The 22,303-nt window shown below is 40.6% G+C and overlaps 1 long non-coding RNA gene and 2 gene segments (V, D, J or C); 2 read left to right on the top strand and 1 right to left on the bottom strand.

Moving 5' to 3' along the window:
• LOC148005513 (LINE-1 retrotransposable element ORF1 protein-like) overlaps positions 1-5,141 on the bottom strand; it is a 139,110-nt gene extending 133,969 nt beyond the window's left edge. For 5 of the 12 annotated variants that reach the window (XR_015623424.1, XR_015623425.1, XR_015623416.1 and 2 more), the window contains exon 1: positions 4,313-4,428. This is a non-coding gene — a long non-coding RNA (LINE-1 retrotransposable element ORF1 protein-like). Of the gene's footprint in view, positions 1-4,312; positions 4,450-4,892 lie in introns of those variants that run through there. The other 7 variants (XR_015623422.1, XR_015623421.1, XR_015623426.1 and 4 more) reach the window with 6 other exon arrangements.
• LOC148005510 (Ig gamma-2C chain C region-like) overlaps positions 1-22,303 on the top strand; it is a 390,070-nt gene that overhangs the window by 303,020 nt on the left and 64,747 nt on the right.
• Positions 1-22,303, top strand: part of LOC148005512 (immunoglobulin heavy constant mu-like) — a 179,715-nt gene that overhangs the window by 140,693 nt on the left and 16,719 nt on the right.

Below are 22,303 nucleotides of genomic sequence, written 5' to 3'. Positions count from 1 at the left end.
AACAGGTCTACAGGAGTGCTGACACACAGGCCCACAGGAAGGTCAAGCTGCCATTAGAAACAACAAGAATGACTAACACCACAGATAACCTGATGGCGACAGGCAAAGACAGGAACCCAAGCAACAGAAATCAAGACCACTTGTCATTCTCAGAGCCCAGTTCTCCCACTAAAGCAAACAATGGACATCCAAGCACACCAGAAAAGCAAGATCTAGATTTAAAATCACATTTTATCATGATGATGAAGGACTTTAAGAAAGTCATAAATAACTCTCTTAAGGAATTACTGGACAACACAAGTAAACAAGTAGAAGCCCATAAAGAGAAAATACTAAAATCCCTTAAAGAACTACTAGAATAAACAAACAAATAAGAGAAGAAAATAAACAAAACTGTCAAGGAGTTAAAAATGGAAATAGAAAAAATAAAGAAAGCACAAAGGAAGGCAAACCTGGAGATAGAAAACGTAGGGAAAAGATCAGGAGTCGTACATGTGAGCATCACCAACAGAATACAAGGGATTGAAGAGAGAATCTCATGAGCAGAATATTCCACAGAAATCATGTACAGAACTGTCAAAAATAATGTAAAATGGAAAAGGCTACTGGCCCAAAACATACAAGAAATCCAGGACACAATGGGAAAGTCAAACATAAGGATAAAAGGTATAGAAGAGAGTGAAGACCCCCAATCCCAGGCTGTGAAAAATGCCAGGGTTCCCATCAGGAACAAGAAGCACTAGGGAGAGAAGATGAGGTCACAACCATCATGACATCACACAAGTGTCTCTGATGGGAAGAACAAGAACTGCAAGGAACAGAGAACGTCAGACAGAGCAGCAGACACAGAAGCAGACGGCCAATCTTATAGGAAAGATCTACACAGTCTGTGAGACTTTCAAAGAGAAAAGGACAGCCTTGTCTCAGAGCACAAAACCCAGCTTCTCTTGACACAGTCTGCAGCTTCTGCTGTTACTCATTTCTGCCCACATGTAAGGCTCTCAACGCATCACCGCATTGCCTCCCACAGGAAGAGGAAGGAAGGCAGCATGTCAATCAGGAAGTCACCCAGAGACAAATCTTTCCAGTTTTTCTTATCACCTCTTTCTCAGCAACTCCCATCCAGGCATTGAGAGAATGAGGGATGTTAGCATGTCAGTCACGTGGAAACCCCAGTACCTGCCTCATGCCTAGGACATTCCTGAAGAAAATAAGAGTCTAAGAAGGAAAAAGCTGAACCTCAACTCAGGATGGCTCCTGAGACTGTGTACTTCTTCCTATTCTTCCCACACCCTTAGATGCTACCACTGCAGAACCAGACCCCATCTTAGTACAGCTTTTTGTGAAGGGATTTATTACTGTGTTTATTACTATGATGGTAGTTATTACTACCACAGTGGTACGTCCAACAGCAAAAACCTATTTTCCCCAGCACATACTTCAGGTTAAATCACTGGTCTAGAAGAGCTGGCACCTAAGGGTCTATAATTGACTTTTCATCACTGAGGCCTAGTAACAGATGCTACTCAACAAACAGCTTTTCTGAATGACCCCAGAGAAGTAAAAGCACCCTGAAGTCAGATACCAATAACATCTCAACCACAGCCCAAGAACACCAACAGAAAACTACTCAGCTCTCCACACAGACAAATGCCTCCTTTTAAAAGGAGGGGCCCTGATGATCTTTCTCTAAGGGAAACATGGGAAACACTACAAGCATGGCTCAGACAGCCTTCCACAGCCACTTTGAAACCATTTACTTGGCCATCTTTACCTGAAACCCACAAGACATCAGACTAAACGTGTTCTCTCAGTCACTTTTTAAAGCACACAAGCCAAAGAAAAGCTCCCTGCACCCAAATCCCCTGGAAGGGAGAGCTAAACTTTCAGAGGGGCAGACATGCCAGGGAAGACAGAAAAGACTACACTCTGCCCACATTTCTGACTCCAGATGAAAACACCTAACGCCATCTGGGACCCCGGTGCACTGGGACTCCAGGGAAAAGGTGGTCCAGGCCCTCCTGGTTGCTGCCCTCACGGAGAGCTCAAAAGCAGCCACCCAGGAGCAACTTCAGCCATGGGACCACACATAACACCAACTTTTCTGCTCCATGCAACCTGCCTGGTGGACTCAGGACACAGGCCCACAGGAACAGCTGAAGACCGGTAGACAGGAAAGATTACAAGTCCAAAAGCAGAACACTCTGTTCCCATAACTGGAAGAAGAAAAAAGGAAAATAGGTCTACAGCACTCCTGACACACAGGCCTATAGGACAGTCTACCCAATGTCAGAAATAGCAGAACAAGGTAACACCAGAGAAAACCAATGGCGAGAGGCAAGCACAGGAACCCAAGCTACAGAAACCAAGATTACATGGCATCATTGGAGCCCAATTCTCCCACCAAGGCAAACACTGAAAATCCAAACACACCAGAAAAGGAAAATCTAGATTTAAAATCACATTTGATCATGATGATGGAGGACTTCAAGAAAGACATAAAGAACTCCCTTAGAGAAATGGAGGAAAACATAAATAAACAAGTAGAAGCCTATACAGAGGAATCACAAAATCCCTGAAAGAATTCCAGGAAAACACAATCAAACAGGTGAAGGAATTAAAAATGGAAATAGAAGTAAAAAAGAAAGCACAAAGGGAGACAACTCTGGATATAGAAAACCAAAGGAAGAGAGAAGGAGTAGTAGATACAAGCATAACCAACAGAACATAAGACATAGAAGAGATAATCTCAGGAGCAGAAGATTCCATAGAAATCATTGACACAACGGTCAAAGATAATGTAAAACAGAAAAAGCTACTGGTCCAAAACATACAGGAAATCCAGGACTCAATGAGAAGATCAAACATAATGATAAAAGGTATAGAAGAGAGTGAAGACTCCCAACTCAAAGGACCAGTAAATATCTTCAACAAAATCATAGAAGAAAATTTCCCTAACCTAAAGAAAGAGATGCCCATAAACATAGGAGAAGCCTACAGAACTCCAAATACATTGGACCAGAAAAGAAATTCCTCCTGTCACATAATAGTCAAAACACCAAATGCACAAAACAAAGAAAAAATATTAAAAGCTGGAAGAGAAAAAGGTCCAGTAACATATAAAAGCAGACCTACCAGAAGCACACCAGACTTCTCACCAGAGACTATGAAAGCCAGAAGATCCTGGACAGATGTCATACAGACCCTAAGAGAACACAAATGCCAGCCCAGGTTACTGTATCCAGCAAAACTTTCAATTAACATTGAGGGAGAAACCAAGATATTCCAGGACAAAACCATATTTACACAATATCTTTCTACAAATCCAGCCTTACAAATGATAATAAATGGTAAAGTCAAACATAAGGAGGTAAGCTACACCCTAGAAAATGCAAGACACTAATCATTTTGCAACAAAACAAAGAGAAGACAAGCACAGGAACATAAGCTCACCTCCAAATACGAAGATAACAGGAAACAACAATCACTATTCCTTAATAACTCTCAACAACAATGGACTCATTTCCCCAATAAAAAGACACAGATTAACAAATTGGATACGTAATGCAGACAGAGCATTTTGCTGCCTACTAGAAGCACACCTCAGAGACAAACACAGACACTACCTCAGAGTGAAAGGCTGGAAAACAACTTTCCAAGCAAATGGTCTGAAGAAGCAAGCTGGAGTAGCCATTCAAATATTGAACAAAATCGATTTTAAACCAAAAGTCATCAAAAAAGATAAAGAAGGACACTTCATATTCATGAAAGGAAAAATCCACCAAGATGAACTCTCAATCCTAAATATCTGTGCTCCAAATATGAGGGCACCTACATACATAAAAGTAACCTTACTAAAGCTCAAAGCACACATTGCACCTCACACAATAATAGTAGGAGATGTCAACACCCCACTCTCATCAAGGGACAGATCATGGAAACAGAAATTAAAAAGAGACATAGAGAGACTAACAGAAGTCATGAACCAAATGAACATAACAGATATTTATGGAACATTCTATCGTAAAACAAATGGATATACCTTCTCACCACCTCATGGTACTTTGTTCAACATTGACCATATATATAATCGGTCACAAAACAGTCCTCAAAAGATACAGAAAGATAGAAATAATTCTATGCAACCTATCAGACCACCACAGGCTAAAGCTGGTCTTCAATGAGAATAAAGGAAGAATGCCCACATATACATGGAAGCTGAAAAATGCTCATTGATAACCTGGTCAAGGAAGAAATAAAGAAAGAAGGAAAAGACTTCTTACAAATTAATGAAAATTAAGGTACAACATACCCAAACTTATGGGACACAATGAAAGCCGTGCTAAGAGGAAAACTCATCGCTCTGAGTGCCTGCAGAAAGAAACAGAAGAGAGCATATATCAACAACTTGACAGCACACCTAAAAGCTCTAGAACAAAAAGAAGCAAATACACCAAAGGGGGGTAGAAGGAAGGAAATAATCAAACTCAGAGCTGAAATCAACCAAGTAGAAACAAAAAGGACTATACAAAGAATGAACAGAACCAAAAGCTGGTTCTTTGAGAAAATCAACAAGATAGATTAAACCTTAGCCAGACTACAGAGGACACAGACAGTGTGTCCAAATTAACAAAATCTGAAATGAAAAGGCAGACATAAGAACAGAATCGGAGGAAATTCAAAAAATCATCAGATCCTACTACAAAAGCCTATATTCAACAAAACTTGAAAACCTGGAGGAAATGGAAAATTTCCTAGACAGATAACAGGTACTGAAGTTAAATCAGGAACAAATAAACCATTTAAACAACCCCATAACTCCTAAAGAAATAGAAGCAGTCATTAAAAGTCTCACAACCAAAAAAAGAGTTCAGTGCAGAATTCTACCAAACCTTCATACAAGACCTCATACCGCTCCCGTGGGGGAGGGCCCAGGAGCGGCAGGACACCGGCCTGAGACACCGCCGGAACATGAAAGAAACAGACCGGATAAACAGTTCTCTGCACCCAAATCCCGTGGGAGGGAGAGCTAAACCTTCAGAGAGGCAGACAAGCCTGGGAAACCAGAAGAGACTGCTCCCTGCACACACATCTCGGACGCCGAGGAAAAAGCCAAAGACCATCTGGAACCCTGGTGCACTGAAGCTCCCGGAAGGGGCGGCACAGGTCTTCCTGGTTGCTGCCGCTGCAGAGAGCCCCTGGGCAGCACCCCACGAGCAAACCTGAGCCTCGGGACCACAGGTAAGACCAAATTTTCTGCTGCAAGAAAGCTGCCTGGTGAACTCAAGACACAGGCCCACAGGAACAGCTGAAGACCTGTAGAGAGGAAAAACTACACGCCCGAAAGCAGAACACTCTGTCCCCATAACTGACTGAAAGAGAGGAAAACAGGTCTACAGCACTCCTGACACACAGGCTTATAGGACAGTCTAGCCACTGTCAGAAATAGCAGAACAAAGTAACACTAGAGATAATCTGATGGCGAGAGGCAAGCGCAGGAACCGAAGCAACAGAAACCAAGACTACAATGCATCATCGGAGCCCAATTCTCCCACCAAAACAAACATGGAATATCCAAACACACCAGAAAAGCAAGATCTAGTTTCAAAATCATATTTGATCATGATGCTGGAGGACTTCAAGAAAGACATGAACACACTTAGGGAAACACAGGAAAACATTAATTAACAAGTAGAAGCCTACAGAGAGGAATCGCAAAAATCCCTGAAAGAATTCCAGGAAAACACAATCAAACAGTTGAAGGAATTAAAAATGGAAATAGAAGCAATCAAGAAAGAACACATGGAAACAACCCTGGATATAGAAAACCAAAAGAAGAGACAAGGAGCTGTAGATACAAGCTTCACCAACAGAATACAAGAGATGGAAGAGAGAATCTCAGGAGCAGAAGATTCCATAGAAATCATTGACTCAACTGTCAAAGATAATGTAAAGCGGAAAAAGCTACTGGTCCAAAACATACAGGAAATCCAGGACTCAATGAGAAGATCAAACCTAAGGATAATAGGTATAGAAGAGAGTGAAGACTCCCAGCTCAAAGGACCAGTAAATATCTTCAACAAAATCATAGAAGAAAACTTCCCTAACCTAAAAAAAGAGATACCCATAGACATACAAGAAGCCTACAGAACTCCAAATAGATTGGACCAGAAAAGAAACACCTCCCGTCACATAATTGTCAAAACACCAAACGCACAAAATAAAGAAAGAATATTAAAAGCAGTAAGGGAAAAAGGTCAAGTAACATATAAAGGGAGACCTATCAGAATCACACCAGACTTCTCGCCAGAAACTATGAAGGCCAGAAGATCCTGGACAGATGTCATACAGACCCTAAGAGAACACAAATGCCAGCCCAGGTTACTGTATCCAGCAAAACTCTCAATTAACATTGATGGAGAAACCAAGATATTCCATGACAAAACCAAATTTACACAATATCTTTCTACAAATCCAGCACTACAAAGGATAATAAATGGTAAAGCCCACCATAAGGAGGCAAGCTATACCCTAGAAGAAGCAAGAAACTAATCGTCTTGGCAACGAAACAAAGAGAATGAAAGCACACAAACATAACCTCACATCCAAATATGAATATAAAGGGAAACAATAATCACTATTCCTTAATATCTCTCAATATCAATGGCCTCAACTCCCCAATAAAAAGACATAGATTAACAAACCGGATACGCAACGAGGACCCTGCATTCTGCTGCCTACAGGAAACACACCTCAGAGACAAAGACAGACACTACCTCAGAGTGAAAGGCTGGAAAACAACTTTCCAAGCAAATGGTCAGAAGAAGCAAGCTGGAGTAGCCATTCTAATATCAAATAAAATCAATTTCCAACTAAAAGTCATCAAAAAAGATAAGGAAGGACACTTCATATTCATCAAAGGAAAAATCCACCAAGATGAACTCTCAATCCTAAATATCTATGCCCCAAATACAAGGGCACCTACATACGTAAAAGAAACCTTACTAAAGCTCAAAACACACATTGCACCTCACACAATAATAGTGGGAGATTTCAACACCCCACTCTCATCAATGGACAGATCATGGAAACAGAAATTAAACAGTGATGTCGACAGACTAAGAGAAGTCATGAGCCAAATGGACTTAACGGATATTTATAGAACATTCTATCCTAAAGCAAAAGGATATACCTTCTTCTCAGCTCCTCATGGTACTTTCTCCAAAATTGACCATATAATTGGTCAAAAAACGGGCCTCAACAGGTACAGAAAGATAGAAATAATCCCATGCGTGCTATCGGACCACCACAGCCTAAAACTGGTCTTCAATAACAATAAGGGAAGAATGCCCACATATACTTGGAAAATGAACAATGCTCTACTCAATGATAACCTGGTCAAGGAAGAAATAAAGAAAGAAATTAAAAACTTTTTAGAATTTAATGAAAATGAAGATACAACATACTCAAACTTATGGGACACAATGAAAGCTGTGCTAAGAGGAAAACTCATAGCGCTGAGTGCCTGCAGAAAGAAACAGGAAAGAGCATATGTCAGCAGCTTGACAGCACACCTAAAAGCTCTAGAACAAAAAGAAGCAAATACACCCAGGAGGAGCAGAAGGCAGGAAATAATCAAACTCAGAGCTGAAATCAACCAAATAGAAACAAAAAGGACCATAGAAAGAATCAACAGAACCAAAAGTTGGTTCTTTGAGAAAATCAACAAGATAGATAAACCCTTAGCCAGACTAACGAGAGGACACAGAGAGTGCGTCCAAATTAACAAAATCAGAAATGAAAAGGGAGACATAACTACAGATTCAGAGGAAATTCAAAAAATCATCAGATCTTACTATAAAAACCTATATTCAACAAAATTTGAAAATCTTCAGGAAATGGACAATTTCCTAGACAGATACCAGGTATCGAAGTTAAATCAGGAACAGATAAACCAGTTAAACAACCCCATAACTCCTAAGGAAATAGAAGCAGTCATTAAAGGTCTCCCAACCAAAAAGAGTCCAGGTCCAGACGGGTTTAGTGCAGAATTCTATCAAACCTTCATAGAAGACCTCATACCAATATTATCCAAACTATTCCACAAAATTGAAACAGATGGAGCCCTACCGAATTCCTTCTACGAAGCCACAATTACTCTTATACCTAAACCACTCAAAGACACAACAAAGAAAGAGAACTTCAGACGTATTTCCCTTATGAATATCGACGCAAAAATACTCAATAAAATTCTGGCAAACCGAATTCAAGAGCACATCAAAACAATCATCCACCATGATCAAGTAGGCTTCATCCCAGGCATGCAGGGATGGTTTAATATACGGAAAACCATCAACGTGATCCATCATATAAACAAACTGAAAGAGCAGAACCACATGATCATTTCATTAGATGCTGAGAAAGCATTTGACAAAATTCAACACCCCTTCATGATAAAAGTCCTGGAAAGAATAGGAATTCAAGGCCCATACCTGAACATGGTAAAAGCCATATACAGCAAACCAGTTGCTAACATTAAACTAAATGGAGAGAAACTTGAAGCAATCCCACTAAAATCAGGGACTACACAAGGCTGCCCACTCTCTCCCTACTTATTCAATATAGTTCTTGAAGTTCTAGCCAGAGCAATCAGACAACAAAAGGAGATCAAAGGGATACAGATCGGAAAAGAAGAGGTCAAAATATCACTATTTGCAGATGACATGATAGTATATTTAAGTGATCCCAAAAGTTCCACCAGAGAACTACTAAAGCTGATAAACAACTTCAGCAAAGTGGCTGGGTATAAAATTAACTTGAATAAATCAGTTGCCTTCCTCTATACAAAAGAGAAACAAGCCGAGAAAGAAATTAGGGAAACGACACCCTTCATAATAGACCCAAATAATATAAAGTACCTCGGTGTGACTTTAACCAAGCAAGTAAAAGATCTGTACAATAAGAACTTCAAGACACTGAGGAAAGAAATTGAAGAAGACCTCAGAAGATGGAAAGATCTCCCATGCTCATGGATTGGCAGGATTAATATAGTAAAAATGGCCATTTTACCAAAAGCAATCTACAGATTCAATGCAATCCCCATCAAAATACCAATCCAATTCTTCAAAGAGTTAGACAGAACAATTTGCAAATTCATCTGGAATAACAAAAAACCCAGGATAGCTAAAGCTATCCTCAACAATAAAAGGACTTCAGGGGGAATCACTATCCCTGAACTCAAGCAGTATTACAGAGCAATAGTGATTAAAAACTGCATGGTATTGGTACAGAGACAGACAGATAGACCAATGGAATAGAATTGAAGACCCAGAAATGAACCCACACACCTATGGTCACTTGATTTTTGACAAAGGAGCCAAAACCATCCAATGGAAAAAAGATAGCATTTTCAGCAAATGGTGCTGGTTCAACTGGAGGGCAACATGTAGAAGAATGCAGATCGATCCATGCTTATCACCCTGTACAAAGCTTAAGTCCAAGTGGATCAAGGACCTCCACATCAAACCAGACACACTCAAACTAATAGAAGAAAAACTAGGGAAGCATCTGGAACACATGGGCACTGGAAAAAATTTCCTGAACAAAACACCAATGGCTTATGCTCTAAGATCAAGAATCGACAAATGGGATCTCATAAAACTGCAAAGCTTCTGTAAGGCAAAGGACACTGTGGTTAGGACAAAACGGCAACCAACAGATTGGGAAAAGATCTTTACCAATCCTACAACAGATAGAGGCCTTATATCCAAAATATACAAAGAACTCAAGAAGTTATACCGCAGGGAAACAAATAACCCTATTAAAAAATGGGGTTCAGAGCTAAACAACGAATTCACAGCTGAGGAATGCCTAATGGCTGAGAAACACCTAAAGAAATGTTCAACATCTTTAGTCATAAGGGAAATGCAAATCAAAACAACCCTGAGATTTCACCTCACACCAGTGCGATTGGCTAAGATCAAAAACTCAGGTGACAGCAGATGCTGGCGAGGATGTGGAGAAAGAGGAACACTCCTCCATTGTTGGTGGGATTGCAGACTGGTAAAACCATTCTGGAAATCAGTCTGGAGGTTCCTCAGAAAATTGGACCTTGAACTGCCTGAGGATCCAGCTATACCTCTCTTGGGCATATACCCAAAAGATGCCTCAACATATAAAAGAGACACGTGCTCCACTATGTTCATTGCAGCCTTATTTATAATAGCCAGAAAATGGAAAGAACCCAGATGCCCTTCAACAGAGGAATGGATACAGAAAATGTGGTACATCTACACAATGGAATATTACTCAGCTATCAAAAACAACGAGTTTATGAAACTCGTAGGCAAATGGTTGGAACTGGAAAATATCATCCTGAGTGAGCTAACCCAATCACAGAAAGACATACATGGTATGCACTCATTGATAAGTGGCTATTAGCCAAAATGCTTGAATTACCCTAGATCCCTAGAACAAAGGAAACTCAAGACGGATGATCAAAATGTGAATGCTTCACTCCTTCTTTAAATGAGGAAAAAGAATACCCTTGGCAGGGAAGGGAGAGGCAAAGATTAAAACAGAGACTGAAGGAACACCCATTCAGAGCCTGCCCCACATATGACCCATACATATACAGCCACCCAATTAGAGAAGATGGACGAAGCAAAGAAGTGCAGGCCTACAGGAACCGGATGTAGATCGCTCCTGAGAGACACAGCCAGAATACAGCAAATACAGAGGCGAATGCCAGCAGCAAACCACTGAACTGAGAATAGGTCCCCTATTGAAGGAATCAGAGAAAGAACTGAAAGAGCTTGAAGGGGCTCGAGTCCCCAAAAGTACAACAATGCCAAGCAACCAGAGCTTCCAGGGACTAAGCCACTACCTAAAGACTATACATGGACTGACCCTGGACTCTGACCCCATAGGTAGCAATGAATATCCTAGTAAGAGCACCAGTGGAAGGGGAAGCCCTGGGTCCTGCTAAGACTGAACCCCCAGTGAACTAGTCTATGGGGGGAGGGTTGGGAGGGGGACACCCATAAGGAAGGGTGGGGGGAGGGGGATGTTTGCCCGGAAACCGGGAAAGGGAATAACACTCGAAATGTATATAAGAAATACTCAAGTTAATAAAAAAAAAAAGACCTCATACCAATGCTATCCAAAATATTCCACAAAATTGAAACAGATGGAGCACTACCGAATTGCTTCTATGAATCCACAATTACCCTTATACCTAAACCACACAAGGACCCAACAAAGAAAAAGAACTTCAGACCAATTTCCTTTATTAATATCTACACAAAAATACACAATAAAATTCTAGCACACCGAATTCAAGAACAAAGCAAAACAATCATCCATCATGATCAAGTAGGCTTCATCCCAGGTATGCAGGGATGGTTTAATATACAGAAAACCATCAACATAATCCACTATATAAGCAAAATGAAAGAATAAAACCACATGATCATTTCATTAGATGCCGAGAGAGCATTTGACAAAATTCAACACCCCTCCATGATAAAAGTCCTGGAAAGAACAGGAATTCAAGGCCTATACATAAACATAGTAAAAGTCATATACAGAAAACCAGTAGCTAACATTAAACTAAATGGAGAGAAACTTGAAGCAATCCCTCTAAAATCTGGGACTAGACAAGGCTGCCCACTCTCTCCCTTCTTATTCAATATATTCCTCGAAGTCCTAGCCAGAGCAATCAAACAACAAAAGGAGATCAAAGGGATACAGATTAGAAAGGAAGAAGTCAAAATATCACTATTTGCAGATGATATGATAATATATTTAAGTGATCCCAAAAGTTCCACCAGAGAACTACTAAACCTGATAAACACCTTCAGCAAAGTGGCTGGGTGGAAAATTAAGTAAAACAAATCAGTAGCCTTCCTCTACTCAAAGGATAAACAGGCTGAGAAAGAAATTAGGGAAATGACACCTTTCACAGTAGTCCCAAAATTATATAAAATACCTCGGTGTGACTCTAACCAAGCAAGTGAAAGATCTGTATAAGAACTTGAATCTCTGAAGAAAGAAATTGAAAAAGATCTCAGAAGATGGAAAGATCTCCCATGCCCATGGATCGGCAGGATTAATACAGTAAAAATAGTCATTTTATCAAAAGCAATCTACATTCAATGCAATCCCCATCAAAATTCCAACCCAATTCCTCACAGAGTTAGACAGAATAATTTGCAAAATCGTTTGGAATAACAAAAAACACAGGATAATTAAAACTACCTCAACATTAAAAGGAATTCTGGGGGAATCACTATCCCTGAACTCAAGCAGTATTACAGAGCAATAGTGATGAAAACTATATGGTATTGGTACAGAGACAGACAAATAGACCAGTGGAAAAGAATTGAAGACCCAGAAATGAACCCACACACCTATGGTCACTTGATTTTTGACAAGGGAGCCAACATTGGATGGTTTTGGCTCCCTTGTCGGGGTTGGGGATTTAGCTCAGAGGTAGAGCACTTGCCTAGCAAACGCAAGGCCCTGGGTTCGGTCCCCAGCTCCGAAAAAAAAGAAAAAAAGAAAAAGAAAAAAAAAGGAAAAGGATAGCATTTTCAACAAATGTTGCTGGTTCAACTGGAGGTCAGCATTTAGAAAAATGCAAATAGATCCCTTCTTACCGCCCTGTACAAAACTTAAGTTGAAGTGTTTGAAGGACCTCCACATCAAACCAGACACACCCAAACTAATAGAAGGAAAAGTGGGCACTGGGAAAAATATCCTGAACAGAATTTCAATGGCTTATGCTCTAATATCAAGAATCAATAAATAGGATCTCATAAAGAAGCAAAGTTTCTATAAGCCAAAGTATACTGTCATTAGGACAAAAGGGCAACCAACAGATTGGGAAAAGATCTTTACCCATCCTACATCTGGTAGAGGGCTATTATCAAAATATACAAAGAACTCACAAGGTTAGACTCCAGAAAGCCAAATAACTGTATTAAATAATGGGGTACTGAGGACCCAGCTATACCTCTCCTAGACATATACCCAAAAGATGCTCCAACATACAACAAAGACACATGTTCCACTATGTTCATAACAGCCTTATTTATAATAGCCAGAAGCTAGAAAGAACCCAGATACCCTTCAACAGAGTAACAGATTCAAAATGTGTGGTACATCTACACAATGAAGTACTACTCAGCTATCAAAAACAATGACTTCATGTAATTCATAGGCAAATGAAACTAGAAAATATCATCCCGAGTGAGGTAACCCAATCACAGAAAAACACACGTTTTGCAATTGTTGATAAGTGTATATTAGCCCAAATGCTTGAATTATCCAAGATGCAAAGCACAGCCTACATGAAACTCAAGAAGGATGAGCAAAATAAGGATGTTTCACTCCTTCTTTGAAAGAGGAACAAAAGAGGATATATATATCCACCAAAACTAGATAAGATGGATGAAGCTAAGAAACGCATGCTGACAGGAACTGGATACAGTTCTCTCCTGAGAGACACAGCCAGAACATGTCAAATACAGAGGCAAATGCCAGCAGCAAACCACTGAACTAAGAACAGGACCCCCATTGAAGGAATCTTAGAAAGGACTGAAAGAGGTGGAGAAGCTTGCGACCCCATAAGAACAACAATGCCAACCAACCAGAGTTTCCAGGGACTAAGTCACTACCCAAAGACTATACATGGACTGACCCTAGGCTCAAACTGCATAGGTAGCAATGAATAGCCTAGTAAGTGCACCAGTAGAAGGGGAAGCCCTGGGTCCTGACAAGGTTGGACCCTCAGTGTAGGGGATTGTTTGGGGGGAGCAGTAATGGGGGAGTGGATGTGGAGGGGAACATCCATGTTAAAAGGGAGGGGAGGGGTTAGGGGACTGATGGACAGGAAACCGGGAAAGGGAATAACATTTGAAATGTAAATAAGAAATACCCAATTTAATAAAAAATGGAAAAAAAATAAAGAAAATGCAAAAAAATAAAAAAGTCACAGAACAGCAATGCTACAACAGCCCAAAAACAGGTATCAGAACACATGCCCCTAAAAGGAAGCATAAACAAATTGGGAAGAGGAAAGAATTATAAAAGTAGAAGGTCTCACAAATGATGTTTTTAATGCCTTCAATGCTGATGAAAGGAAGGACCAAGTCAAAAAGGAAAATGTTCAGCAGGATTCCCTCTCTCTCAAAATCCCAACAAGCAAAATTCACTCTCTCTTTAGGTGATGAGAAGAAAAAGTGTAATGCCCTGTGCTGAGAGGTCCCAGCCCCCAATCCCAGGATGTGGAAAATGCCAGGGTTCCCATCAGGAACAAGAAGCACTAGGGAGAGAAGATGAGGTCACAACCATCATGACATCACACAAGTGTCTCTGATGGGAAGAACAAGAACTGCAAGGAACAGAGAACATCAGACAGAGCAGCAGACACAGAAGCAGACGGCCAATCTTATAGGAAAGATCTACACAGTCTGTGAGACTTTCAAAGAGAAAAGGACAGCCTTGTCTCAGAGCACAAAGCCCAGCTTCTCTTGACACAGTCTGCAGCTTCTGCCGTTACTCATTTCTGCCCACATGTAAGGCTCTCAACGCATCACCGCATTGCCTCCCACAGGAAGAGGAAGGAAGGGAGCATGTCAATCAGGAAGTCACCCAAAGACAAATCTTTCCAGTTTTTCTTATCACCTCTTTCTCAGCAACTCCCATCCAGGCATTGAGAGAATGAGGGATGTTAGCATGTCAGTCACGTGGAAACCCCAGTACCTGCCTCATGCCTAGGACATTCCTGAAGAAAATAAGAGTCTAAGAAGGAAAAAGCTGAACCTCAACTCAGGATGGCTCCTGAGACTGTATACTTCTTCCTATTCTTCCCACACCCTTAGACGCTACCACTGCAGAACCAGACCCCATCTTAGTACAGCTTTTTGTGAAGGGATTTATTACTGTGTTTATTACTATGATGGTTATTATCACCACAGTGGTACGTCCAACAGCAAAAACCTATTTTCCCCAGCACATACTTCAGGTTAAATCACTGGTCTAGAAGAGCTGGCACCTAAGGGTCTATAATTGACTTTTCATCACTGAGGCCTAGTAACAGATGCTACTCAACAAACAGCTTTTCTGAATGACCCCAGAGAAGTAAAAGCACCCTGAAGTCAGATACCAATAACATCTCAACCACAGCCCAAGAACACCAACAGAAAACTACTCAGCTCTCCACACAGACAAATGCCTCCTTTGAAAAGGAGGGGCCCTGATGATCTTTCTCTAAGGGAAACATGGGAAACACTACAAGCATGGCTCAGACAGCCTTCCACAGCCACTTTGAAACCATTTACTTGGCCATCTTTACCTGAAACCCACAAGACATCAGACTAAACAAGTTCTCATGTTCTCTCAGTCACTTTTTAAAGCACACAAGCCAAAAAAAGCTCCCTGCACCCAAATCCCCTGGAAGGGAGAGCTAACCCTTCAGAGGGGCAGACATGCCAGGGAAGACGGAAAAGTCTACCCACATTTCTGACTCCAGAGGAAAACACCTAACGCCATCTGGGACCCCGGTGCACTGGGAACCCAGGAAAAGGTGGTGCAGGCCCTCCTGGTTGCTGCCCTCACGGAGAGCTCAAAAGCAGCCACCCAGGAGCAACTTCAGCCATGGGACCACACATAACACCAACTTTTCTGCTCCAAGCAACCTGCCTGGTGGACTCAGGACACAGGCCCACAGGAACAGCTGAAGACCGGTAGACAGGAAAGATTACAAGTCCAAAAGCAGAACACTCTGTTCCCATAACTGGAAGAAGAAAAAAGGAAAATAGGTCTACAGCACTCCTGACACACAGGCCTATAGGACAGTCTACCCAATGTCAGAAATAGCAGAACAAGGTAACACCAGAGAAAACCAATGGCGAGAGGCAAGCACAGGAACCCAAGCTACAGAAACCAAGATTACATGGCATCATTGGAGCCCAATTCTCCCACCAAGGCAAACACTGAAAATCCAAACACACCAGAAAAGGAAAATCTAGATTTAAAATCACATTTGATCATGATGATGGAGGACTTCAAGAAAGACATAAAGAACTCCCTTAGAGAAATGGAGGAAAACATAAATAAACAAGTAGAAGCCTATACAGAGGAATCACAAAATCCCTGAAAGAATTCCAGGAAAACACAATCAAACAGGTGAAGGAATTAAAAATGGAAATAGAAGTAAAAAAGAAAGCACAAAGGGAGACAACTCTGGATATAGAAAACCAAAAGAAGAGACAAGAAGTAGTAGATACAAGCATAACCAACAAAATATAAGAGATAGAAGAGATAATCTCAGGAGCAGAAGATTCCATAGAAATCATTGACACAACGGTCAAAGATAATGTAAAACAGAAAAAGCTACTGGTCCAAAACATACAGGAAATCCAGGACTCAATGAGAAGATCAAACCTAAGGATAATAGGTATAGAAGAGAGTGAAGACTCCCAGCTCAAAGGACCAGTAAATGTCTTCAACAAAATCATAGAAGAAAACTTCCCTAACCTAAAGAAAGAGATGCCCATAAACATACAAGAAGCCTCCAGAAATCCAAATAGATTGGACCAGAAGAGAAATTCCTCCTGTCACATAATAGTCAGAACACCAAACGCACAAAATGAAGAAAGAATATTAAAAGCAGTAAGGGAAAAGGTAAAGTAACATATAAAGGTAGACTTATCAGAAGCACCCAGACTTCTCCCTAGAGACTATGAAAGCCAGAAGATCCTGGACAGATGTCATACAGACACTAAGAGAACACAAATGCCAGCCCAGGTTACTGAATCCTGCAAAACTCTCAATTAACATAGATGGAGAAACCAACATATTCCATGACAAAACCAAATTTACACAATATCTTTCTACAAATCCAGCACTACAAAGGATAATAAATGGTAAACTCCAACATAAGGAGGCAAGCTACACCCTAGAAAAAGCAAGAAACTAATCGTCTTGGCAACAAAACAAAGAGAATGAAAGCACACAAACATAATCTCACATGCAAATACGATTATAACAGGAAGCAACAATCACTATTCCTTAATATCTCTGAACATAAATAGTCTCAACTCCCCAATAAAAAGACATAGACTAACAAACTGGATATGGAATGAGAACCCTGTATTCTGCTGCCTACAGAAAATACACGTCAGAGACAAAGACAGACACTACTTCAGAGTGAAAGACTGAAAAACAAATTTCCAAGCAAATGGTCTGAAGAAGCAAGCTGGAGTAGCCATTCTGATATCAAATAAAATCAATTTTCAACCAAAAGTCATCAAAAAAGATAAGGAAGGACACTCCATATTCTTCAAAGGAAAAATCCACCAAGATGAACTCTCGATCCTGAATATCTATGCTCCAAATATAAGGGTACCTACATACATAAAAGAAACCTTACTAAAGCTCAAAGGACACAATGCACCTCATACAATAATAGTACGAGATTTCAACACCACACTCTCATCAATAGACAGATCATAGAAACAGAAATTAAACAGAGACATAGACAGACTGAGAGAAGTCATGAACCGAATAGACTTAACAGATATTTATAGAACATTCTATCCTCATGGTACTTTCTCCAAAAGTGACCATATAATTGATCATAAAACAGACCTCAATAGATACAGAAAGATAGAAATAATCCCATGCGTCCTATCAGACCACCACGGGCTAAGCTGGTCTTCAACAACAATAAAGGAAGAATGCCCACATATACATGGAAGTTAAACAATGCTCTACTCAACGATAACCAAGTCAAGGAAGAAACAAAGAAAGAAATTAAAGACTTCTTAGAATTTAATGAAAATGAACGTACAGCATACCCAAACTTATGGGACACAATGAAGGCTGTGCTAAGAAGAAAACTCATAGCTCTGAGTGCCTGCAGAAAGAAACAGGAGAGAGCATATATCAACAGCTTGACAGCACACCTAAAAGCTCTAGAACAAAAAGAAGCAAATACACCCAGGAGGAGTAGAAGGCAGGAAATAATCAAACTCAGAGTTGAAATCAACCAAGTAGAAACAAAAAGGACCATACAAAGAATCAACAGAACCAAAATTTGGTTCTTTGAGAAAATCAGTAAGATACATAAACCCTTAGCCAGACTAACTAGAGGGCAAAGAGAGCGTGTCCAAATTAACAAACTCAGAAATGAAAAGGGAGACATAACTACAGAATCAGAGAAAATTCAAAAAATTATCAGATCCTACTACAAAAGCCTATATTCAACAAAACTTGAAAATCTGGAGGAAATGGACAATTTTCTAGACAGATACCAGGTATTGAAGTTAAATCAGGAACAGATAAATCATTCAAACAACCCCATAACTCCTAAAGAAATATAAGCAGTCATTAAAGGTCTCCCAAACAAAAAGACCCCAGACCCAGATGGGTTCAGTGCACAATTCTATCAGACCTTCATATAAGACCTTATACTAATAGGATCCAAACTATTCCACAAAATTGAAACTGATGAAACGCTACCGAATTCCTTCTTGAAGCCACAATTACTCTTATATCTAAACCACACAAAGACCCAACAAAGAAAGAGAACTTCATACCAATTTCCTTTATGAATATCGACACAAAAATACTCAATAAAATTCTGGCAAACCGAATCCAAGAGCACATTAAAACAGTCATCCAACATGATCAAGTAGGCTTCATCCCAGGCATGCAGGCATGGTTTAATATACGGAAAACCATCAACATAATTCACTATATAGACAAACTGAAAGATAAAAACCACATGATCATCTCATTAGAGGCTGAGAAAGAATTTGACAAAATTCAACACCCCTCCATGATAAAAGTCCTGGAAAGGATAGGAATTCAAGGCCCATACCTAAACATAGTAAAAGCCATATACAGCAAACCAGTAGCTAACATAACACTAAATGGAGAGAAACTTGAAGCAATCCCACTAAAATCAGGGACTAGACAAGGTTGCCCACTCTCTCCCTACTTTTTCAATATACTTCTTCAAGTTCTAGCCAGAGCAATCAGAAAACAAAAGGAGATCAAAGGGATACAGATTGGAAAAGAAGAAGTCAAAATATCACTATTTGCAGATGATATGATAGTATATTTAAGTGATCCCAAAAGTTCCACCAGAGAACTACTAAACCTGATAAACAGCTTCAGTACAGTGGATGGGTATAAAATTAACTCAAATAAACTGGTAGCCTTCCTCTACTCAAAAGGGAAACAAGCCGAGAAAGAAATTAGGGAAACGACACCCTTCATAAGAGTCCCAAATAAAATAAAATCCCTGGTTTGACTTTAAACAAGCAAGTGAAAGATATGTATGATAAGAACTTCAAACCTCTGAAGAAAGAAGTTGAAGAAGATCCCAGGAGATGGAAAGACCGCCCATACTCGTGGATTGGCAGGATTAATATAGTAAAAATCACGATTTTACCAAAAGCGGTCTACAGATTCAATGCAATCCCCATCAAAATACCAATCCAATTCCACAGAGAGCTAGGCTGAACAATTTGCAAATTCATCTGGAATAACAAAAAACCCAGGATAGCTAAAACTATCCTCAACAATAAAAGGACTTCTGTGGGAATCACTATCCCTGAACTCAAGCAGTATTACAGAGCAATAGTGATTAAAAACTGCATGGTATTGGTACAGAGACAGACAGATAGACCAATGGAACAGAATTGAAGACACAGAAATGAACCCACACACCTATGGGCACTTGATTGTTGACAAAGGAGCCAAAAGCATCCAATGGAAAAAAGATAGCATTTTCAGCAAATGGTGCTGGTTCAACTGGAGGTCAACATGTAGAAGAATGCAGATCGATCCATGCTTATCACCCTGTACAAAGCTTAAGTCCAAGTGGATCAAGGACCTCCACATCAAACCAGCTACACTCAAACTAATGGAAGAAAAACTGGGGAAGCATCTCGAACACATGTGCACTGGAGAAAGTTTCCTGAACAAAACACCAATGGCTTATGCTCTAAGATCAAGAATCGACAAATGGGATCTCATAAAACTGCAAAGCTTCTGTAAGGCAAAGGACACGGTGGTTAGGACAAAACGGCAACCAACAGATTGGGAAAAGATCTTTACCAATCCTACAACAGATAGAGGCCTTATATCCAAAATATACAAAGAACTCAAGAAGTTAGACCGCAGGGAGACAAATAACCCTATTAAAAAATGGGGTTCAAGGTAATAAGCTACACTCCACAGACCCAAAGAAGCTAAACAAGAAAGAAGGCCCAAGTGAGTATGTTTCAATCTCACTTAGAATGAGGAATAAAATAGTCATAAGAGGCAGATGGAGGGAGGGAACTGAGTGGAAGAGGAGATGGGGAGGGTAATGGGAGGATGGGGGCATTCAGGATCACGTGTGGGGACAGATAGGAGGGTTGACCAGATAACCATAAGAACAAATGGAAATCTGCAACTGGCAGAGGTGAAGAGGTGTGGGGAAGGCATCTCTAGGATGTGACAGAGATCTTGGATAAGGAAGGAACCCAAGGATCAATGGAGTGAACTCAGCTGAGACTCACAGCATGGGGGAATACGGAACTTGAAGAGGCTGCTTCCTGGAGCCAGGCAGGATCCCCAGAGGAGCTATAGAGACAGCAACCCACCCACGAAACTTTCAACCCAAAATTTACCCAGTGTACAAGAAATGCATGGACAGGGGAAGGAGCAGAGACTGAGGAAATGGCCAACCAATAACCATCCCAACTTGAGACCCATCCCATGGGCAAGCATGGGATGAGATTCAAGCATCCTCTCAAGGGCCCTTCTTGTTAATTAGCTTCTTGGGGCCTGTGGATTATAGCTTGGGTAGCCTGTACTTTATGGCTAATGTCAACTTGTAAATGAGTACATACCATCCATGTCCTTTTGGACCTGGGTTACCTCACTGAGGGCATGTGTCTAGTTCTATCCATTTGCCTGCACATTTCATAGTGCCCTTGTTCTTGATAGCTGAATAATATTTTGTTGTGTAAATGGACCACATTTTCTTTATCTGTTCTTCAGTTGAAGGACATTATTATGAATATTATGAATAAAGCTGCTATGATCATAATGAAAAAAAATGGGGTTCAGAGCTAAACAAACAATTCACAACTGAGGAATGCCGAATGGCTGAGAAACACCTAACGAAATGTTCAACATCTTTAGTCATAAGGGAAATGCAAATCAAAACAACCCTGAGATTTCACCTCACACCAGTGAGAATGGCTAATATCAAAAACTCAGGTGACAACAAATGCTGTCAAGGATGTGGAGAAAGAGGAACACTTCTCCATTGTTGGTGGGATTGCAGATTGGTACAACCATTCTGGAAATCAGTCTGGAGATTCGTCAGAAAATTGGACATTGAACTACCCGAGGACCCAGCTATACCTCTCTTGGGCATATACCCAAAAGATGCTCCAACATGTAAAAAAAAGACACATGCTCCACTATGTTCATAGCAGCCTTATTTATAATAGCCAGAAGCTGGAAAGAACCCAGATGCCCTTCAACAGAGGAATGAATACAGAAAATATGGTACATCTACACAATGGAATATTACTCAGCTATGAAAACAATGACTTTATGAAATTCATAGGCAAATGGATGGAACTGGAAAATATCATCCTGAGTGAAGTCACCCAACCACAGAAAAACACACATGGTATGCACTCATTGATAAGTGGCTATTAGCCCAAATGCTTGAATTGCCCTAAATGCACAGAACACATGAAACTCAAGAAGGATGACCAAAATGCGGATGTTTTACTCCTTCTTTAAAAGAGGAACAAGAATACCCTTGGGAGGGGGTAGGGAGGAAAAATATAGAACAGAGACTGAAGGAACGCCCATTCAGAGCCTGCCCTACATGTGGCCCATACATATACAGCCACCAAACTAGATAAGATTGATGAAGCAAAGAAGAGCAGGCTGACAGGAAACAGATGTAGATCTCTCCTGAGAGAGACAGCCAGAATACGGCAAATACATAGGTGAATGCCAGCAGCAAACCATGGAATTGAGAACGGGACCACTGTTGAAGGATTCAGAGAAAGGACTGAAAGAGCTTGAAGGGGTTTGAGACCCCATATGAAGAACAATGCCAACCAACCAGAGCTTCCAGGGACTAAGCCACTACCCAAAGACTGTACATGGACTGACCCTGGACTCCAACTGCATATGTAGCAATGAATAGCCTAGTAAGAGCACCAGTGGAAGGGGAAGCCCTTGGTCCTGCCAAGACTGAACCCCCAGTGCACGG

Source organism: Rattus norvegicus, chromosome 6 (assembly GCF_021556685.1).
Source record: "Rattus norvegicus strain SHRSP/BbbUtx chromosome 6, alternate assembly SHRSP_T2T, whole genome shotgun sequence".
Taxonomy (NCBI): domain Eukaryota; kingdom Metazoa; phylum Chordata; class Mammalia; order Rodentia; family Muridae; genus Rattus; species Rattus norvegicus.
Note: the sequence above shows the minus strand (reverse complement) of the source record. Positions and strands in the feature narration are given on the sequence as shown.